The 12,658-nt window shown below is 36.1% G+C and overlaps 1 pseudogene; it reads left to right on the forward strand.

Annotated features, from left to right (window-relative positions):
* Positions 1-9,805: 9,805 nt before the first annotated feature.
* LOC121433777 lies at positions 9,806-12,383 on the forward strand (annotated as a pseudogene).
* The last annotated feature ends 275 nt before the right edge of the window (positions 12,384-12,658 follow it).

Here is a 12,658-nt window from a genome sequence, read left to right on the forward strand (position 1 = left end):
AATTAAAAAAAAGAAAATAGGAAAAGGAAAAAAAAGAAGTAAATCTAATTCAAGATCTAAAAAAAATAAAAATAAATAAATAAATAAAGAATAAACAAACCAAAAAAAGAAATTTTATACAAATATATATTGTTATTCATTTTAGTTGGCTTATACTAAAATAAATCATATAAACAATATAATCAACTAGATAATGGAGCCACATAACAGAGGACTTCTGTAATAAAAGTTTTATAATATCTTAAGCTACTTTCATAATTCTCCTGTATTATACTATTCTAAAATAAATATTTTGCTAGAAACAATAGCCATATTTCCATTACAGTTCTTAAAACAATTTATATATATATATATATTATATAAAGAATATAATGTATATCTATGTATGTGTGTGCATAACTTTATGACTGTATCCAAAGCAAAATTTCATACAAAAAGTGCATTTATTTATTTTATAAGGTATATATTATTGGAGTATAATTCCTCCTTTAGTATATTTTTGTAAAGTATATGTATGGTTGTGTGAGTAGACATTATACTAATCAATAGTAAGCCTGGTGGTACTAGATAATGTAAATCCTATGGGATATAACTGAGAACCTTCTAACGTAATTCTGTTTAGTAAAAATATGTTTTATTTTTCATTTGCTTCCCTATTCATTTATTTTTTCTAAACTTTGGAAATCTGACTATTTCATTATGCCGTGCTTCACAAAAAAACAATATTTTGAATTATGAAATTGTTCAAAAACTAGTATGGAATGCTTCTGAAATAAAACAATCAATTTTGGAGATGACAAATAATACATTAGGTTCAAATGGTACTACATTGTCTTGCTTTGGTTCAGAATGTCACAATTTTCATGAATGCACAATATAAAGAACCTCCATGTTACAGCAGAAAACATATCTCTATTGCAAGAAAGCAATTAAGGCTAAAGAAGAGGGGATGTGTCTTAGTAAACATAGCATAGTATCAGTAATATTCCCATAGATACATTTGCAGTATAAGACCCAAACAATTTCAGAGTTTTCTTATTTAAAAGATTTGATTATCTATAAACTATGTTGCTTTTAGAAGAAGGAAATATACTGGACAGAATAATCTTAGAATTATATCTATTCACTCTTTGGCTTCAAAATGCAGAGCATGTACACACATGAACACACACAAATGCACATATATAATATTTATACATATCTATATATACATATATTCAATATATGTATTGAATATCTTGAAGTAATTCTGATTATGATTATAATGGCAACACTAAAAGTATCAAGCATTTTTCTATATTATCTATTATTATGATTTCTATTAAGTTACAACATTACCATTGAAGAAGCAGACATACATAGCTTAAGTTTTGTCAAAGGACCATTATAAGTATCCCATTGAACCCTTACACCAAAAGCAAATTTATAGTGGATAAGTATATCTATGATTATATTTTAGAAAATATAATTTTAAATTTACATAATGATAGACACACATCATGAGCAGTTCTGTTATGTCATATAAGACGTGATATCAACTATAGACGTAGAAAATCTTATTTTTGTGGATTGTTGATGATTGTCACATTGCCACTTGTTTGAATCATTCTATAGTTTCTTGGACAGAAGATAGGAATAGACTAACTTCTACCTCATCATGAGAGATTTTTGCACAACACAGAGAGTGTTCAATAGAGTCTTTCCACACGACATTGCTATCACTCCTGGGTATTGACTTTGAAGTGTTTTAAAAACCCATTTTATTTGCACATGCATGTGTATGTGTAGTTTCACCTGCATCAAGGGATAACTAGACAAACATCACAGAACAATTATCTCCTTATATACTAGAGTTTAAAGTCATGATTTGTGCAGGAAATAACTTTTGCCGGTTCAGCCATCTCAGCAACCTAAATATTGCTACAAGATCTCTGTGATGTATGCCCAGTAAAGACACTCCAGCCAAAGAAAACTAGAACATCTTCAAACTCAGATTTAACATTAGGACATAGAAAAGGTTAGTGTTAGTGTATTCTTTCTAACTACAGTTAAAAACAGTAAAGAACTCAATAGATTGCTTGTCTGGCATTTACCAGGTCCAGGGTTGTATGTCCAAAACCAGACATAAATCTTAAATGATTTCTTCCTTGGCCCCACAGCAGCCAGGGTCTCAGGAGTTACCTGTGGTTTCTGTTCCAACTGTGGGCTGCACAAATGCCCGGGTCTGGTCAGTCACCTGAGGTCATGTTGACATCTACGAGGTGAGGGGTCACTAGAGTCATAGAATGCACGTGTGCTGAAATCCTACTAGGCTGTGCTGAACTGGCCCTGCCCTTCACTGGCCCTGGGCGAGCCTGTCCTGCCCCTCACTACATACTGCAGCATGAGAGTTGGCTCTACCACACATGGAAGAGTTGCACTCCTCTCCCCTACACTAGAGAGAGAGATGGCCCCACCCCTCACTGTGGCCATGGGAAAGCTCAGACCAATATAATGGGCATAGGATAACTGCCTCCACCCCTCACCTGATGGGAGTGGTTCTAGTGTTCCAGACTTAAATAGCTCACTCAATACCTAGGCCTATATACTGGACTTTGGGTAGACCCTCCCTAAGATCTACCCCATCTGTGATCTGTTGGAGTGCATGGAGCAGCTGGTTCTGCTGAGGGGTGGTGTCAGGTCTCCATTTCTCAATTACTTAGGGCAGTGGCAGGAAGTCCAAGGGGATCGCTGAAGGTCCAGTTATGAAGGTGTGCTGGAGGCCAGAGGCCTTGGGCCAGACGAGTGAATTATTACAATGACATTTTAGGTGAGGATGATTGGGCAAAGGGGATGCACAGCAGCTCCCAATGTCACTGGGACAAATGAAGAGGGGTTGGAGGAGCCAGAAAAACGGAGGAGAAGGGCAGTTTTTTGGGTTGTTTTTGTTTTTAATTAAATTTTGAAGAGGGGGGCTTTCTTTTGAGGGCAGATGCTGCAAGGTGAGATGTGAATATGGAGGGACTAGGAGATGAGTGTGGAATTGAGGTGTATGATGTGAAATTACTAAAGAATCAAGAAAAGATTTTGTTATAAAAATATTTTTCAATTATATGTAAGTGGGAAACATTCATTTAAAATAACTAAAGTGAGCTTCAAAATAAGCTCATTTTACACAATCCAAAGGATTATTATTCAGTCAAATGCTACTTTACACTGAATAGGCTATATGAATGTATACCAATAATGAAACTAAACTAAAAACAATGAATGAGTAGCATGTATTTCTATCACAATAACATGTTCTCTTTTTATTTCTTCTTAGATCCATAGAAATATGTGATGTATTTGCCATAATATCAAGATTTATTTTGGATTATAAAAGTACAACACTTTTAGTTATTCTGAATGACTCTGAGGGCATAATTAGTGATAGCATGTTCAGAATTATCTCTAAAGTTTAATATACAATATTCACATGGATGGATATAAGAAAAAATGTCCTTTAGAAGATTAAAATGTTGACACTCTTTGTTGGTTTTCAGTAACTGATTGTAGAGGTCTCAAGTTGTAAAAAAAATTATTTCTTACAAATTAGATCACTCTTATTGTCCACATTTCAAAAATGTAATTCCTTAATTCTGGGGAGAACTGCTTCCAGATATCTAATGAATGGATGCATCAATCAGCATCAGTACAGGTGACAGATAAGTATAGTGACAGGAAAAAGAGATGAGTTGACATTATCTGATAGTCGACCCATCCAATATGGATTTCCCCATCAGCTATACTTAGATGGTACAGTTCAATGAAATTCAGCATTGTCCATTTCCCAAGTGTGTCTCTCTATAAAAAGTATACCCAGTTGGCTGTGTGCTGTATGCCTACAGACAACTGTTCTTGCTATTTACTTCCATAAGGAAGCAAACTGTTCTAAACAAAAAGAGACAGAATGTTGAACACAGTGGAAACCTTAGTGTCTTCCTTGCTTTAGTTTTATTTTATTTATCAACTTTTCATTAGCATCTTTTAATATATTCATCATTCTTGCTGATTGACAAAATGTTTTCACATATTTATTGATGTCTTGTTTATGTGCAATATGAAGTAATAATAACTCAGATGTTTCTTTTTGGGTATGGAGAGCATAATTAAATGAGATTTTGAATTTATCTCCTTTTTCTTACCTAAATCTCTATTCTCAGAGAGTTTAGGAACGGAGGAAGAAACTTAAGGTATGCATTTCCATATGAAGAGGAAAAAAGTTGACTTCATGGATAGACTGAAGCCAGATGGGAAAAGGAATGAGAGGATCATGTAAAGAGGGAAAGGAAAGTTAGGGTGGAGATAGGGAACGCAGGGAGAGACAACTGGAAGTGATGGTCCTTTGAGGAATGGTATAGAAACATAGTGTGGTGGAAACTACCTAAAATATGAGAGGGTGATGCTAATAAGGTCTAATAAAGGGGGATATGGAGACCTCTGGCTAACTCTTGTCACCAAATGAGGCTTCCAGTCCTGGGATTACATTGCAGTCAATTGGAGTGGAAGTCCCTAGATAACCAAGGCTGTTGCTAAGACAATGGATTGCTCCACTCAAACTGAGAGTAGTGTTCATTGCCAAGAAAAACATCCATACGATCCATTGAACATGGAGAAATTGAGCTCATGCCTACATGAGATTTCACACATAAGTTCTAATATCTTTGGTGCAGAAAAGGTAGTCTGAGGGCAACAAACAAATAAACCAAAAGGCAAAAACATAATACCAAGAAGAAAAATGTGATGCCAAAAGAAAAACACAAACTCAATCCATCTGCAAAACATTTTACTTATTACCTGCCCTTCCTGCAAGATATATTAGGGCAATCTTTGCACAATACTTGTGGTAGTATCCAATCAATTTGAGATTTGATTTAAGGCCCACTTCACAAGATGAAGCTCATATTTGACACTGTCTCTATAACCAAGAACAGTGACTAATTTGCAAAGAGACATAGGATGAAAGAAAACACTGCTGGTCTAAAAAATAGTATCAATAAAATAACTCCTAATTATATCTTGCTATACTCATAGATCTGTACCTTATTCAGTCGCCATCAGAGAAACTTCCTCCTGCAACCTCACATGGGAATAGATGCATAGACCTACAGTCAGACATTATACAGAGAGAGTCTTGGAATACTTAGCCCTAAATGGAATGTCCCCAGAAAATCCTTCTCTCACAGTTTAGGGAACCCCTCAGAAAAGGAGGAAAAAAAGAGTATAAGAGCCAACAGCGATTGAGGACATCAGTAAAATAATTGAAATCAACTAAGCAAGGCTCACATTAACTCACAGAAGCTGATGAAGTAAACACAGAACCTACATGGGTACGCATCAGCTCCTTACATACATTTTATAACTTTCAAGTTTGTATATTTATGGGACACCTGAGTATGTGAATGAACAGATCTGTTATTCTTGTGCCTACTCCTGGGCTATTTTTCTTCTGTTGTGTTGCCTTGTTCAGCCTTGTTGTGATGGCTTTGGTTTTATATTGCAGTATTTTATTTTGTTTTATTTATTTATTATTTATTTATGTTTCATTGCTATCTTGTAGAAGCCTGTTATTTCTCAATGAGAGACAGAAAAAAAGTGGATCTGTCATTTTGTTGCTTTATATGGTCTATAAAGGATGTTCTTTTGAAAAAGAAAAATACCTGGAGCTATAGAAAGTGTTTTAAAATTTTCCTCACTTTCTTCTTAAATTTACATTTTATATGTGTGTATGTGTGTCTCTCTCTGAGTATGTGTGTGTGTGTGTGTGTGTGTGTGTATACATACATAGAGAGAGCTTCTATCACAGCTGTTGAATCTAGTTCTTGAATCAATAAGAACACAGCTCTACCTCCACTATTTTCCTCACGGATCACACATCAGGTTATCTACGCCAATACATTGAGCTGTCTGGACTTCTTGTAGCTCAGCTGAATAGGAATCACCACTTGCAAGACCTGAGATTCAGTTATGCAAGAGCATATCCAATATTGCAAGATCCTAGAGATGAAAGTAATTTTCTGCAGTTCTACTCTGAAAATTCTTGCTAGTTTGCTGGCATTTTTTCCAATTGTCTATTGATCACTTGGGTACCTAGTGAGTAATTCTTCAATTTTATTTCAAACAGCTTATTGAAACAGGTAGCTCCTGTTATTTGGCTGCAAACTCTCCATAATGGTCTTCAGGATTCCCTGCTGCTCATTAGAGTCTTAAAAGATAGTCCCAAAAGTTAACTAGTCCTCATGATGGATATGGTATATGTAGATATGGCTGAAACACTCTTTTTTCTTTAATTGTTTAAGCTCTAAGGGCTCCAACAGAGGGTAATGCTACTGTTGGTTTTTTTGTTTGTTTGTTTGAGGTCTTGTCAGAAATCTCTGTTAGAAAGCAAGTTTCCATTGAGAGATAATTCCTTTACCTCTAGTTTGTTACGCGTATCTCCATTTGACACCATCTAAACTTACTTTCTTTCTGTTGCTGATTTTTGCATAAAATAAAAAGGCCATATTAATGTTTAACAGATGAAAGATACAGAAATATAAGAAAATATCTACATGTGATATAAGTATTAATTTCAAGACGTCTTGTAACTTAGTATCATAGTACAAAAAAATTTTAATATACTCTATTTATAATAGTATATGAAATAACCCTCATAATGATCACACATGGATGAAAATATTCTATTAAGCAGATAAATAAATTCACATGGGCATATCACAGATTCTGGTCCTCCCACAAAATACAAAAATCCTGTTTCATTAACAGTACTAGGCAATGGTGTCCTATTTAATAGAGAATTTCTATACTTACTCTGACAAGCAAATCATCTGGTTTGTCTTACATAGAAAACTGATTCAATATCAAAGTTAGTCCTAAGTTAGGAACTTCATTTTTCATGGAAAGGTACTTTTGGTTGTTGGTTATTTCAGATATTTGGTGAATGATATAGAGTTCATCGTCTACACATTAAAGTGTTTGCAAAGTTCTGTTTGGTTCTAATTTTGCAACTGATATGGAATTGGTAAGTGGAAAGACTCTAGAAGTTTTCTAAAGCCATTCTAAGTTTTGGCTTCTCATTTGAACTTCAAAGTCCACAGAGAGAGAGAGAGAGAGAGAGAGAGAGAGAGAGAGAGAGAGAGAGAGCGCACCGTGGACAATGCAATATGATTTTCATTGATTCGTTAGTCTTACTGTAGCTCCATTTTTGAAGTTCATCATTTACATATTCTACATGTAAGTAAAACAATAATGATTAAAGCAAAGATCATCAATTTGAAAATCAGTGGATATCCACAGAAAATAGAGGGAGGAAAGGAGGGGGGAGTGATGTAAGTACAGGAATCATGAATGAAAATATTAAAAAGAAATAAGTGAATAAAATTATGTTAGAACAGAAAAAGAAAAAAATAATCAAGAACAAAATCAGTAGTGTTCTCTTGACATAAAATGAAGTAACACTACTTACTGCTAAGTTCTGTTAAAAGATTAAGAAAGACTGAACTCATACTAATAGTCTTGGAAAGTTAATAAAGTAGAGATTATTGATAACCTGATTACAAGTAAGTTTTGTGAATGAGATTTAATTGCAATGGATTAAAGAATGAGAAAAAATATAAAAGGGAGAACCAAATATCATTACTGACTTTGATTCTCTACCCAGCACCTGACACATATAGAACAAGGCTGCTCATAAACTTAGTTGAGAAACTTCATATTACAGTGAAGAGCTGTCAATGGAGAGATAATGTGTCTCAGCAAAGTGCTGAGAAGAGATTTGAACTTTCAGCCCTAAGTGGGGTATTTGTATTAATGTTCTTATCACTGAGTCTCTCAGCCCTAAGTGGGGTATTTGTATTAATGTTCTTATCACTGAGTCTCTCAGCCCTAAGTGGGGTATTTGTATAAATGTTCTTATCACTGAGTCTTGAGAAAAATCATGGAAATAGAAGCAGAAAGTATGTAAAGAGCAGACTATGGAGAAAAGAGCCATGAAATGCTGTCCTCTGGACTTGACACATGGCATGGCTGGTGTGTACATGAGCTCACCATAATTTGGTTATTGTGTGTAAGACCTGAATAAAATCAAACTAGGCACAAAATCAAGGCATAGATGTTGAGGACTGGCCTCAACAAAAATACTTCTTACCAGGGTAGGGCCATGGGAAAATAAGAGACAGAAACCACAAGACAATATTGAGAGGGAGTTTCAGGGATTATTCAGATCCTGAAATCATCTACGTTTATTTTTCCACAGCTTTTAATATCCAAGATAAACTGGGGGAGAAGGTAACAAAAAGTTTCATTAACATTATACAAGAAGTGAACTCATACAGTCATTCTGCTGCCTAGGTAGCAGGATGACCCAAGTCATTCCATAGCAAACTTCTTCACATAGGTAGAAAACAGCCCCTCCACAGGTGACCTCATAGTTACAATGGAAGGAGCAGAAGTATATTGTCATATCCTGACCACCTGTTGGGATGGTGCTGAGCTATCTTAACTTCAAAAAGAAGCCAGACAGCCACCTACTGAGCTAAAAGGTATCATTAAGCCTTGTTATTCTCCAAACTCTCTAATGATCAGATAAGGTGGGAAATGGACCTGCATATCTTCAGCCTACACAATAGATGAAGAAAGTACTCGAAAGGCCACATTACTTACTGAAGATATTTGGATATTTTGATTGTGAAGATCTCTTTATTTACTTTTAATGAAGATATAGCCACTGATCAATTTTCCATGATCAAATCATGGGCAGGACTGACTAGACTAAATGAGTTTTCAAAAAGGAAGAGATGGGGAATTAAATTGGAAAGTGTATGAGTTGAGGGACTAGATGAAATATGTGTGATCATATTTCAATACATTCAAGCTTGAAATTATCAAAAAGAAGTTTTAAAATATTCTTTTTTTCCAGAAGTCTATCTGTAAGAAAGAAGGAAATGTGTTACTGAAACCAAAGAAATAACAATGAAAGGTTTAGACCATAAGTTTCTAATCCTCAAGTGGCTCAACTTCTGAATGGTTAAATTTTGATAGAAAAATATATGAGTGATAGTTTCTGACTTCATGTATTTTTCCTAAGAATTTTGTATTTAACTGATAAAACTAATATAAAAATAATAAAAAAAGAATTGTTAACTTGCTCCAATAAAAGAATAGATAACAAAGAGAAATTTATTTGATGAAGGGTAAGGGTGGAACTAAACAGTGGGCACAAGGATAAATATTTAGAATAGAGCTGTGAATTATGCTCGTTTAGTAAATTGGCAATTGTAACTTCTCCTCCAAAATCCATGATCTCACTAGTTCTGGATACTTGACCAGATTCCCAAAACTAGGCCTGATTTCTCTCTTGCTGAGTGGACCTGGAGTCCAATTAGGGAGCACTTAGTGACTGCCACTACTCCACCCTTAGGGTTATCATACCATTCGTGTCATTCTGGTGTGGTCCATTGGTGACACAGAGAAGTAGGACTGTTTGCTTCCACCTGATACAAGTGGTTTGCCCTGAGGTCGTGTGTGTGCCGCTGTGTGTGTGTGTGTGTGTGTGTGTGTGTGTGTGTGTGTGTGTGTTTGTGAAGGGGGGGTGATGTTGAACAGACTAAGTTGTTTGTATTTATTTATCTTTGTATGTATGCAATAAAAATTAGAGCTAGAAAGAAGTGTGTATGCAGGGGCTGTTTGAGGAAGAAGAAGAGAGTTGAAATCTTTTAATTATATCATAATTTCAAAAAGTAAAAAAGTATTTAAAAAGAATTGATGCTTTGTATTAGCAGTGTAGATGAACTTCAGACTCAAGCTTGACATTGTGGTAAGAAATACAAAGGCATTTCTTGAAAAGGTTATATATGTTCACAAAGGAGTCAGTGAGAGTAATAAGAGAAGGGACGGGGAAGAAAGAAGATAAAAGTTATAAGTGATAGGATATTTAAAATATCTAATAGTTAGGATAGAATTAGAATCAACTTATTAACTTATTTAGCAAACACAAATGGCATTTCATACTCCCTTTGAGTCACAATTAACTATATTCCATTCATCTCCCAGCAGATGAATTGCTATCTATTGATCTGTATTAAACCAGTCTAAATATCAATAATTGTACATTCATAGGTAGAATAAAACAGAAGTTTTTGCTTCATTTTGTGAGAACAAAGTTAAAACATTTATATTATTTTATGCTGTTTATTTTTAATCAAGGCCACACTTTTCATTTTTAAATACACTTTAATATTGATATTTAGAATCCAGAATTTATATTAAAATTATATTAATTAAACATACTATAAAAATACATCATTAATTTTATGCTTAGCTGGAGTCTGGAAATACATGAAAATGAATCTAATTACAGCTACTACACCAAAGTGGTTTTAGAAATCTTTTTTCTGATTTTCTTTTGTAATAACTTCTAATTACTTATTTTACATTATAAGGATGAAGATAATATCTTCTCCAAATTATTGTAGCTAATATTTTATGATTTTTAAAAGCATTTTAAAATGTTATTTTATTTTCTATCATAGTTTATTGACATGGTTGTTTATCTGAGCTAGAACAAAGTAATATTAACATCATCTCATGCATCCTATACTCTCACTCAAACCTTGTAATTTAATTTTCTTTCAGTGTATATTGGATATAGTACTGTTTCTAAGAAAGAGAATATTTCAGTGGTTAGGCCCTAAGTTACTAAGATTCTTCTGATTTTTATTTGTACTTCTTGTCTTTCTCCTACATAACAAATTTGATGAAGACAACCCCTACATTTAATCCAGGCTTGACCAGATATGCTATGGTTGGCCTCCTCGCCAGAAAGCTAACAATATCACAGACTGATGTGGGAGTGTCATATATCAGTCTATTGATTTCATTGGTTAAGCAATAAAGAAACTGCTAGGCCCATTTGATAGGCCCACCCTTAGGTGGGTGGAGTAAACAGAACAGAAGGCTAGGAGAAAGAAGCTGAGGCAGAGAGTCGCCATGATTCTTCCACTCCAGGCAGACACAGGTTAAGATCATTCCTGGTAAGGCAGCTCTTGGGCTACATAGATTATTAGAAATGGGATAGTCCAGGTGTGAGAGTTAGCCAAGAAAAGGCTAGATATAATGGGCCAAGCGGTGTTAAAAAGAATACAATTTCCGTGTAATTATTTCTGGTAAAGCTAGCCGTGGGGGCGGCCGGGTGCTGGGGACGCAGCCCGCCACTCCTTATTTCAACAACAGACACTGAATTTGGTTGGAGAGGCAAGACCCGGAAAATCATTGATTTTTTTCAGTTTTTTTTTTTTTTTTTTTACAGAAAATTGAAAGATAAATGTCTAAAAGTGATATACTTTAAAAAAAAATGATGGAACTATAACCCATTAAGGGGAACCAGATGTGGCCACAGTGAGGACCAAAGATAGGTCTGTTCCGAAAGCCTGTCCTAGGACTTGGAGGCTGGGATACCACCAAAGTTCAAGGTCTATATAGTTAAAAAGTGGCACAGTTCATATCACCCAGTCAGGCACCATAGCCTTTAGCTTCAGAAGGCAGTGGTTTCTCTCATCCAGGCTCTGAAGGTTCGGGAAGTACAGGGCACACAGGATATGATTGAGGCTTGTATATGGACTGGAACTCAGTTCCTTGTCTATACAAGCAGCATGGAAGCTGTGGAACCTAATATCAAGGGCCTCCCCTTCCACAGTGGATACCCCATACGAAGCAGTACACAGGCACCCCTACACTTGCAGCAAAGCCCTTGCTGAGCAAATGGTCCTGGAGGCCAATAGAAGAAAGGTCAACGGAGGGCTACCCCTGGTAACATGTGCCATTTGACCCACAGGCATCTATGGTAAAGGTCATCAGATCATGAAAGATTTCTATAACCAGGGACTGTGCTTTGGGGGTCGGCTCTTTGAGCCATCCCAGCTTCTGGGGAGCTTGGTCGGCTCTATGTTGGTAATGTGGCTTGGATGCATGAGCTGGTGGCCAGAGAGCTAGAGCAGCAGGCAGCACTCATGGGTGGCCAGGTGTATTTCTGCTGTGATAAGTCTCCTTATAAGAGCTACAAGAACTTCAACATGGAGTTTCTGGGTCTCCAGACTTTGGTTCATAGATACCCACCCATTGTTGCCCTACTGGCTGCTGGTGCTGCTAGCTACCCTCAATGCCCTGCTGCAGTGGCTGCCCCACACACTGGTGCTATACACACCCCTGCTGAATCCCTACACTCAGGGTCCATGTCCAACACCACCTTTACTGTCAGTACCAACAAGGCACTGTGGCATTTAGGCTACAAGCCCCTCTTCTCATGGGAAGAGAGCAATGCCTGCACCATTCCCTGGGTGCAGGCCTTGGAGGGTTCGGCCTGGTGACGGCAGGGCCAGGGACTGGAGGCCATTGTGGTACACACTCAAGGTTCTTTATATATTCTTTAAATGTCTTTGGATGAGTGTATCCATAGGAAGGAGCCAGAGCATCACTACACCTACACCCTCCTTGCTCCTGGTCCTGAGTCTGAGAACCCACCTTACCTATACATTGAATGCTGCCCCACAGAAAATATGTAACAAGAAGAAAAATTTAACTGATTCATTATTTTAAAGGGAACAATTCCTGATACAAGCACATTGTGCCCTACAATGTTTAA

Source organism: Microtus oregoni, unplaced genomic scaffold (assembly GCF_018167655.1).
Source record: "Microtus oregoni isolate MIOR12 unplaced genomic scaffold, Mior012 000041F_ref0000270, whole genome shotgun sequence".
In the NCBI taxonomy this organism is placed as follows: domain Eukaryota; kingdom Metazoa; phylum Chordata; class Mammalia; order Rodentia; family Cricetidae; genus Microtus; species Microtus oregoni.